Here is a 10,433-nt window from a genome sequence, read left to right on the forward strand (position 1 = left end):
TTCTTACCTTTTTTTAAATGTTTTTATTGATTTCAGAGAGGAAGGGAGAAGGAGAGATAGAAACATCAATGATGAGTGAGAATCATCGATTGGCTGCCTCCTGCACGCCATACATTGGGGATCGAGCCTACAACCCGGGCATGTGCCCCTGACTGGAATTGAACCCGGGACTCCTCCAGTCCACAGGCCGATGCTCTATCCGCTGAGCCAAACCAGCCAGGGCTTCTTTTTCCTGCCTTATAAAGCAAAGCCTCTGGAGAAGAGGCAGCAAACTCTCAGGCCTCCAGGGCACAGGTAACGATCTCTTGTAAATGGGGGGAATATAGAGGAAAAGGCCTATATCTTTGGGGAAGAGGCAGGAAATCCTCTTTTCCTCAGGCTCCTACACTAATAGCAAGCTGAAGTCCACTATTGCTGAAGGAGGAGTAGGAAATTCTTGCCCCAAACAAACCATAGATAAAAGGCTGAGTTGGCTGCCACAGAGAGGAGTAGACTGAAAAAGTCCCACCTCCCAAGGCACAGGCACACAAGGCCTAAGATTGAGACTGAACCAGGACAACAGAGAATCTCCATCCAAACCCATTCTAAAGCTGAGTGTGGACAGAGAGCCTCTCTGGTGGCATAAGAATGTATGGACAATCAAAAGCCCAGGGGAAAGCAGGAACACTGAGCAAAATCCTCTGGCACCCCAGCCATCACACTAAACCCCAGGAAACAGCACCTTCCTGCTTAAAAAAGTAAAATGAAAATTGAAGTCTGTGACTTAATAAAGGTAACTATAGCAACAACAAAGCCCCAGCCCAACTCAACTAATTAGATTGGTCCAACCCCCCACAAAATAACCTGACAGAAGAAGAAGTGTGTTCATTGCCAGGTATGGACAATACTTTCCAGAAAATAATGCTGTTCTGCACACAGTGTCCAACACTCATCAGAAAACCATGAAACCCAAAACAAACAAAAAATTCCATTGTCAAGAGATAAAATAGTAAACAGAAATGGACTCAGAGATGAGCCAGATGTTGGAATCAATCAGATAAGGATTGAAAAAAATGAACAACATGCATGAGTAAACGGAGAATTTCAGTAGAGAGATGGAAATTGTAAGAGTCAAATGAAAATACTAGGAGGGAAAAAGCCCATGGTATTCAGAGATGAATAATCCTTTTGATGGACTTATGGTGTACTCAACACAGCTGAGGAGAAAAAGATAAAATCATCCAAACAAATATACAGAAGGAAAAAAAGTGAAAAACACATGGAATAGAACATCCAGAAACTGGGATAATAGCAAACAATCCTACATAGGTGTAGTTGGAATTCCAGAAAAAGAGAGAGAAAATGGGTCTTTAGAAATGTTTGCAAGTGAGAGGCGTCAGCAGCCATGGCTCCCAACATGCCCTTGGCTGAACTGGCCCCAGAGAGTCCTAAGGCATCCAGGCCATGCTGCTGGGGAAAGAGAAGCTTGATTCTGTGATTGAATTTCACATCCAAGACTGTAGATCTGAGAATCATAGGAAGCCTGATTCACCCCCTAAGGGGCTATTCCTACCACAAGGCATTCAACCCCCCGAAAAAGGCCTATGAAACATGACATCACTGGGTCTGCTGATCAGATGACAATGAGAAGGCCCTGAAAATCCACCTTGAGACCTACATTCCTTTGACCTCAGGAATTGTTTGGTTAGGGGCTCAGAACGTAGAGCTTATAGCCTAAATTGATCCAAATAAAGTAGAGACCAATACTTTTGTTTCATGTCTGAGGGTGGACATACTCCTGGAAAAGAACAAGATCTCCGGGCAGCCACTTTCCTACCATGATAGAAGCCAACTTGCAGATAAAGCCAACATATGAAAGAGGTCAGAGCTAAGATAAACCGAGTAAAATCTTAATTCAATAGTATCTGAGGCCTTACCTATAGTTGGATGTTTTAACTTGGCAATCCAATAAATGTCCTTTTTATTTAAGCAAATTAAACTTGAGTTTTCTCAATTCTCAATCGCAAGTAACCAAACATACCTTAATTGATATAGTATCCTAGCGCTAGTATTATGAGTCATTTTTAGAGGGACTCCAACTCAGCTCTCAACTGTTCTCTTGTTCTAAAAACAATTTCTAATTCCCAAAGGAGATGTATTTGTTTTCCAAAAGTAAAACAATGGTGTCAGAAGAATATTATAACAAGCAACTGTTGTAATAAAGAAGCCTATTTTAGTTATTTATTTGTTCCTTCATTCAGTTGTTTACTGAGCACCTACACTATGCCAGGCATTATAACAGGCATTGGAAATATATTAATTAATAAGTTATATATTAATTTTTAATCCTCCGAGGATATTTTTCCACTGATTTTTAGAGAGAGAATAGAAGAGAGAGGGAAAGATAGAAATAAAGATGTGAGAGAAACACATCAATTGGTTGCTTCTTGCACGAGCCCCGACCAGGGCCCGGGCCAGGGAGGAGCCTGCAACCAAGGTATATGCCCTTGAGCAGAATCGAAGCAGGGACCCTTCAGTCCCGCATGCTCTACCCACTGAGCCAAACCAGCTAGGGCGATAAGTTATATATTAATGTTGGCTGTGAATGATTTATGAATAACATAACCGCTATATCAGATTCCATTTACTCCTTTTCCACTTTCTGGTATCTTTCCTTAGCAATGTATCACTCTTTGAATATAAGCAGCTTGAATCCTAAATATTTTCAAGTGCTATAGCTTTCATGGGAATATCCAACAACTATTCTGTCAAGCATAGGAAATGTTTACAAGCCAGGAGCCGGTCCATCCTTGCTGTTTCAAGGGACCTGGCATATATGGCATACTGTTCTTAATATGGCCACCTCTCTGAGAAAGGTTGTTTCCCCAGGTAGGGATTTTCCCCTGAAGTTAGGGAGGGAATAAAACCCCTTAACTAAGTGCCAGGCGGGTAATTAATCACTTTAACTACGAACAATCATGCTTAAGCTACATAATCTTTACTCCCTGGAATGGAGATAAGAAATGCCCTAACCTTTGGAATAGAGATTGATAGGATTGGAATCAACTGGTATAAATACAGATGTAACAAGACAACAGGACACAGACCTAGACACAGAATCTAGACACAGAACCTAGACACAGAACCTAGAGACAGAAGAACTTCGCTGGAGAGAACATGGCAAAAGATCCTGGACAGAAACTGGAGACAGAACCTAGAGACAGAACCTAGTGAGAGAACATGGCAAAAGATCCTGGACAGAAACTGGAGACAGAACCTAGAGACAGAACCTAGCGAGAGAACCTGGCTACAGAACCTGGATAGAACATGGCAAGAGAACCTGACTAGAACCTGGTGACTGAACCTGGCTGAAGAACCCAGCTACAGAACCTGGCGACAGAACCTGGCTGGAGAACACAGCAAGAGAACATGGCAAGAGAACCTGACTTGAACCTGGCTGGAGAACCTGGAGAACCTGGCTGGAGAACCTAGCAAGAGAACATGGACACAGAACCTGGCTGGAGAACCGAACCAGAACTTGGCTGGAGATCCTAACCAGAACTTCGCTGGAGATCCTGACCAGAACTTGGCTGGAGATCCTGGCTAGAGATCCTGGCTAGGCTGCTGATCAACTGAACGCTGTCTCCGTGTCATTCCTTCTTCGCCGACTCCGTCCACACCTTTGGGGACCCCTGGACCTGCTGGGGTTGGACCCCAGCATTTACAAATTTTTAAAAAATTTTACAAAAAACAATTACATTTCAGAAAAATATTTCTGTTTATAAACATACATTTGACTTGGCTGTCTGAAAGATTTGTAGAGCTTGGCCAATCCATGCATTCTTCCACCCAAATGAATGTGTTAACAGCTCAAACCAACCAGGCAAGGATGCCAGAAATCTCAACTTGATTTGGTGAAGCAAGATTCGAGAATCTAGGACCTAGGATTTATTCAGTCACAGAGGTACAGTATTTGGTCGGAAGAAAAATATTTGGTCTGGAAGGAGCACTGGTAGAATCGGTGAGCCTTGGTTCTTCCAGTCCACCATTAACAGTAAAGCTTTAATTTTTATGCTGAAATTTTCTTCTTCTACCATATAGGCAAAAGAAAGTCATTTTGAGAATCAATTGAGATGGTTATTTTGAAGGTTCTTGGAAAAGTATGAGGTACTTACTATATTTATGTAAGTAATCATCATTGGACGCTATAGTATAGAATTGTATGAGGTTTCATTCTGTTGGGTTTTTTTTAAGATTTTTTATTGACTTTGAGAGAGAGAGAGAGAGAGAGTGAGAGAGAGAGAGAAACATCCATGTGAGAGTGAAACATTGACGGGCTGCCTCCTGCATGCCCCCTACTGGGGATTGAGTCCAAAACCTAGGCATGTGCCCTGACTGAGAATTGAACCAGGAACCTTTCAGTGCAGGGGATGATGCCCAACTAACTGAGCCAGGCTGCAGGGCTTGTTTTGTTGTTTTTTAATCATAGAACCAAAGTGGATGAATTTTACACCTATTTCATTGACTTTGGAGAAAGTTATAATACGGCATAATTAGTCTTGATCTTAATGGATACGAGGGATAAAGAGAAGGATGCTTTCTTATAGAGTCTATAATTAGTCTATGGTTAATGTTAGCTCTGAAGTCAGTCCTGATGTTAAAGAACACTGCTTCATACCCTTTACCAATTTAAGGAATACTTTTTTTAAAAAAAAAATCCTTACCTGGGACATGCTTTTTATTGATTTTTTTTTAAAGAGAGTGAGGAAAGGAGAGGGAAAGAGAAATATCGATCAGTTGCCTCCGCTATGCACCCTGACCGGGGATGGAACCCACAACCTGGGTATGTGTCCTGACCAGGAATAGAACCTGCGATCTTTCATTGTATGGGACGACACTCCTACCAACTGAACCACACCAACCAGAGCAGAAATACTTTTCATAGATCTACTGTGCTAGACTGGTTGTACTAACAGTCCCAATTCTTCCCTCCTTTCTGTATCCACTCCTGTGTGGTTAAAAAAAAAAAATGCTTACCTTGCCCCAAATGATGTCTGCCTTTTGCCCTCAGTTTCTGGGAGGTAATCTCATAGCTGATGGGCGTGCTCTTATTTGCTTGGGAGCCTTGAGTCACACAGGATAGCCTAACAATGTGATTTAGGGTGGGAGTTGGCCACACCCAACACTGTGACTTAGGGTGAGGACTTTGGGTGACAGAACCTCAGCACAGATTCTGGACACCAGCGCTTGGGTGAGTTTCCTTGGTTGGCACATCCTATATGTATCATCACACATTGATGCTGGGGAAGTAATGCATCCTGGCTATGGAAAGAGAACAATGGAAGCTCCACATTTAATACTTCCCTAGACTACCCTTGTCTGATTTAACCTGTACCCTTTCCCTGATAAGCCATCTCCATGAGTATAATAGCTTTCAGTGAGTTCCATGAGTCCTATTGAAAGGGGTCTTGGGAACCCCTTGAACTTGCAGGTGGTATCAGAAGTGAGGGGATCTCTTGTGGGGTCTGTTCCCTCTACCTTTGTAGTCAGCCCAAACCCCTCACAACACCCTTTGCCACGTAACCTTGCAATACCCTCTCATTTTAACTCTGAGTCTGACTGTAAAATATGCTTTGTGATGCAAGCAGACATGCATATTTCTACCTGTGCTTTTGCCCTCTGCCATCATCATCAAAAGAATGTGCTCATGCCCTAGCTGGTTTAGCTCAATGGATAGAGCCTGCAGACTGAAGGGTCCCAGATTTGATTCCGGCCAAGGGCACATGCCTGGGTTGCAGGCTCAATCCCCAGTGGGGGGCATGCAGGAGGCAGCCAATCAGTGATTCTCATCATTGATGTTTCTATCTCTCTCTCCCTCTCCCTTCCTCTCTCTGAAAATCAATAAAAACATGTTAAAAAAAACTATGAGGATTGTAGTTATCTATACTTTTGTTGCATTTATTAACCATGCATTATGATTAACACAGCTAATATTTGGTTAAATATTTTAACAGCTTTATTGACCTATCTATATATATAAAAGCCTAAGCAACCGAACAACCGTACGACCAGATGACCAAACGACCAGTTGACCGGTTGCTATAACATGCACTGACCACCAGCGGGCAGTCTCTCAACACAGGAGCTGCCTTCTGGTGGTCAGTGCGCTCCCACAGCCAACCTCCCATGGCTGGCCAACCTCCTATGCTGGCATGCCCCCCCAATTGGCCCCAATTTGGGGGCCAGCCAGCCAACCTCCCGCGGTCCCTCCCCCAGACCAGACGCCCCCTCCCCCCAATCAGCCCCAATCGCTGTCCAGGCCGAGGGACCCCACCTGTGTACGAATTTGTGCACCGGGCCTCTAGTAATTCAAATAATGTACCACTTACTTAAAGTATGTAATTCAATATTCTTAAGTAGGTTCACAGAATTGTGTAATTATTAAAATCAATTTTACATTTTCATCACTTAAAAAAAGAAAAACAACCTCTGTTCCCATTAGTAGTCACCCCCCTTCTTCCCAGCACTTCCCTAACCCCCACCCCTAGGCAACCTCTAAATCTACTTTCTGTGTTTACAGATTTGCCAATTCTGAACATTTTATACAAATGCAATATGTGATTTTTTGCGAATGGATTCTTTCACTTAGTGTAATGTTTCATGCTTCATCCAGTACTTCATTGCAGTCCTTCATTCCCTTATATTGCCAAATAAAGTACCACTGTATGGATATACCACATTCTGCTCACCATTCATAAGTTCATGGACATGGGAGTTGTTTCCATTTTTTGGCTATTTTGAATGATGCTGGCACGAAACTTTGTGTACAAGTTTTTATGTGGACATATGTTTTCAATTCTCTTGGAAATATACTCAGGAGTGAAAATGCTGGGTCATTTGGTAACTCTATATTTAACTTTTTGAGGAACTGCCAAGCTGTTTTCCAAAGCAGCTACACCATTTACAATCCCACAAGCAGTGTATAGGGATTCCGTTTCCTCCACATCCTCACCACTCCTTGTCATTATCTGCCTTTGTGATGTGGCCAACCTAGTGGGTATGAAATGGTATCTCGTGATTTTGATGTGCATTTCCCTGGGCCAATGAGCCATCGTTTGGTACTTATTGGTCATTTTTCTATCTCCTTTGGATAAATGTCTATGCAGATCCTTTGCTCCCTTTAAAATTCAGTTATTTATCTTTTTGTTATGAGGTATAAGTGTTCTTTGTGTGTTCTAAGTACAAGTCCCTTATCAAATGTATGATTGGCAATAATGTTTCCCATTCTGTGGATTGTCTTTTCAAATTCTTGATGTTATTGTTTGTAGCACAAAAGTTTTTTAATTGTGATGAAGTCTGATTTTTTTCTTTTGTTGTGAAAAAAAAGTTACTGGGCTTTTGGCAGGAATGCACTGAATCTGTAGATCAATTTGGGGAATATTACCCTCTTAATAAAATTAAGTCTTTCAATCTGTGAACATGCGATTATTTCTATCATTCCAATATTTTCCCATGTGTATGTCAGCTTCCCTGCCCCACACACCCAGTCAGATATAACCCAGTCAGGTCTATAGCACATTATGGTAGTCAAAGGTATAGCCTCTGTTTTCTCATCAGTCAAGTGCAAATAATAATACATATCTCATAGGACGTAAGGATTAATGATAAATAAGCAGAACACTTTGCCTAGAGCACAGTAAATGCTCAGTTAATTTTGTCTTAGTCTGTTTGGGCTGCTATAATAAAATACCACAGACTAGTTGGCTTACAGACAATGGAAATTTATTCCTCACAACTCTGGAGGCTAGAAGTCAAAGATCAGGGAGCCAGCATGGTCTGTTCTGGTGAAGGCCCTCTCCCAGGCTGCAGACTGCAGGCTTCCCCCTGTATCCTCAGGTGCTGAAAGGGCCCAGGGAGCTGTCTCAGGCCTCTTTATTAAGGACTTGGAGCTCATTCAACAGGGTCCCGCCCACGTGACCTTAAGTACCTCCCAGAGACTTCACCTCCTAATCGTATCACCTTGGGCATTGGGATTTCAACATAGGAGTTTTGGGGGATGTAAACATTCAGACCATAACACTATTTTTATTATATGGCACTTAATGTTTAGTTGCTCAAAAACTGTTATTTTGATTTAAAAAAAATTTTTTTAGAGCTCTAACTTTCCCTAAGTATGCGCCCCCATCTCTTTGTAATTCTTTGACTTCATGTTTTGTTTCCCTCAAATTTTCTCTGCCTTCCTTAAGGATTGTCAAAAGCATGATTCTGCCACCCCAAACTCCCCAAATCCTCCCAGAGATGCACTCTGATAAAAAGTATGGGTGCTACTTGGAAAGGTCCAAAAGAAATAGCTGGTCAACTAATCAGAACTATTACTCTCCCTTCCCATGTAACGTAGGTACATCTTAACAGTGACACTCAGAATTTAATAACTCTTATCTCTTATAGTCTAATGTCCACACTGAGAGAGTTTCTTTTAAAATGTAAGTTAAATCATTCCACGTTTCAATTCTAACTCTTCTGTAAAATCCCATCCCTCAGAATTAAAAAAAAAAAAAAAAAAAGCATTGGCACTCAAAAAAATATCAATGGCTCTGTAAGAATGATAAGACCTGCTTTTTCACAACAGGTTTGCCGCCAGAACACAGGTGTCGTGAAAACCACCAGTAACTCAAACCCAAGATGGGAAAGGAAAAGACTCACATCAACATTGTCATCATTGGACATGTGGATTCCGGCAAGTCCACCCCTACTGGCCATCTGATCTACAAATGTGGGGGCATCGACAAGAGAACCATTGAGAAATTTGAGAAGGAGGCTGCTGAGATGGGGAAGGGCTCCTTCAAGTATGCCTGGGTCTTGGATAAACTGTAAGCTGAACAGGAGCGAGGTATCACCATTGACATCTCCCTGTGGACATTCGAGACCAGCAAGTATTATGTGACCATCATTGATGCCCCAGGGCACAGAGACTTCATCAAAAACATGATTTCAGGCACATCTCAGGCTGCCTGTGCTGTCCTGATGGTTGCTGCTGGTGTTGGTGGATTTGAAGCAGGCATCTCCAAGAATGGACAGACCCGTGAGCACGCCCTTCTGGCCTACACACTGGGTGTGAAACAGCTGATGGTTGGTGTTAACAAAATGGATTCCACTGAGCCACCCTACAGCCAGAAAAGATACGAGGAAATTGTTAAAGAAGTTGGCACGTACATTAAGAAAATTGGCTACAACCCTGACACAGTAGCATTTGTGCCAATTTCTGGTTGGAATGGTGACAACATGCTGGAGCCAAGTGCTAATATGCCTTGGTTCAAGGGATGGAAGGTCACCCGTAAAGATGGCAATGCCAGTGAAACCACGCTGCTTGGAGCTCTGGATTGCATCCTGCCACTAACTCATCCAACTGACAAGCCCCTGTGTCTGCCCCTCAGGATGTCTACAAAGTTGGCGGTGTTGGTACTGTCCCTGTAGGCTGAATGCAGATTGGTGTTCTCAAACCTGGCCTGGTGGACACTTTGCTCCAGTCAACGTTACAACTGAAGTGAAGCCTATTGAAATGCACCATGAAGCTTTGAGTGAAGCTCTTCCTGGGGACCATGTGGGCTTCAACGTCAAGAACGTGTCTGTCAAAGATGTTCGCCATGGCCATGTGGCTGGTGACAGTGAAAATGGCCACCAATGGAAGCAGCTGGCTTCACAGCTCAGGTGATTATCCTGAGCCACCCAGGCCAGATCAGTGCTGGAGATGCACCTGTGCCAGATGGTCACACAGTTCACATCACTTGCAAATTTCCTGAGCTGAAGGAGATTGATCGTCATTCTGGGAAAAAGCTGGAAGATGGCCCCAAGTTTTTGAAATCTGGTGATGCTGCCATCATTGATATGATTCCTGGCAAGCCTATGAGTGTTGAGAGCTTCTCTGACTACCCTCCTCTGGGCCGTTTCGCTGTTCGTGACATGAGACAGACAGTTGCTGTGGGTGTCATCAAAGCAATGGACAAGAAGGCAGCTGGAGCTGGCAAAGCCACCAAGTCTGCCCAGAAAGCTCAGAAGGCTAAATGAATATTATTTCCAACACTTGCCACCCCAGTCTCAATCAGTGTTGGAAGAACGGTCTCCGAACTGTGTGTCTCAATTGGCCATTTAAGTTTAATAGTAAAAGACTGGTTAATGATTACAATGCATCGTAAAACCTTCAGAAGGAAAGGAGAATGTTTTGTGGACCATTTGGTTCTTTTGTGTGTGTGGCAGTTTTTAAGTTATTAGTTTTTAAAATCAGTATTTTTTAATGGAAACAACATGACCAAAAATCTGTCACAGAATTTTGAGACCCATTAAAATAACAAAGTTTAATGAGAAACCTGTGTGTTCTTTTGGTCAACACTGTAACTTTCTGTTATACTACTTAGGTAAAAGACTTCAGAGTTGCCCATGACCTCTTTCCAGTGTTA

At 42.7% G+C, this 10,433-nt stretch overlaps 1 pseudogene; it reads left to right on the forward strand.

Moving 5' to 3' along the window:
* The first annotated feature begins 8,646 nt into the window (after positions 1-8,646).
* LOC118670139 lies at positions 8,647-10,072 on the forward strand (annotated as a pseudogene).
* The last annotated feature ends 361 nt before the right edge of the window (positions 10,073-10,433 follow it).

This window comes from Myotis myotis, unplaced genomic scaffold (genome assembly GCF_014108235.1).
Source record: "Myotis myotis isolate mMyoMyo1 unplaced genomic scaffold, mMyoMyo1.p scaffold_m19_p_15, whole genome shotgun sequence".
In the NCBI taxonomy this organism is placed as follows: domain Eukaryota; kingdom Metazoa; phylum Chordata; class Mammalia; order Chiroptera; family Vespertilionidae; genus Myotis; species Myotis myotis.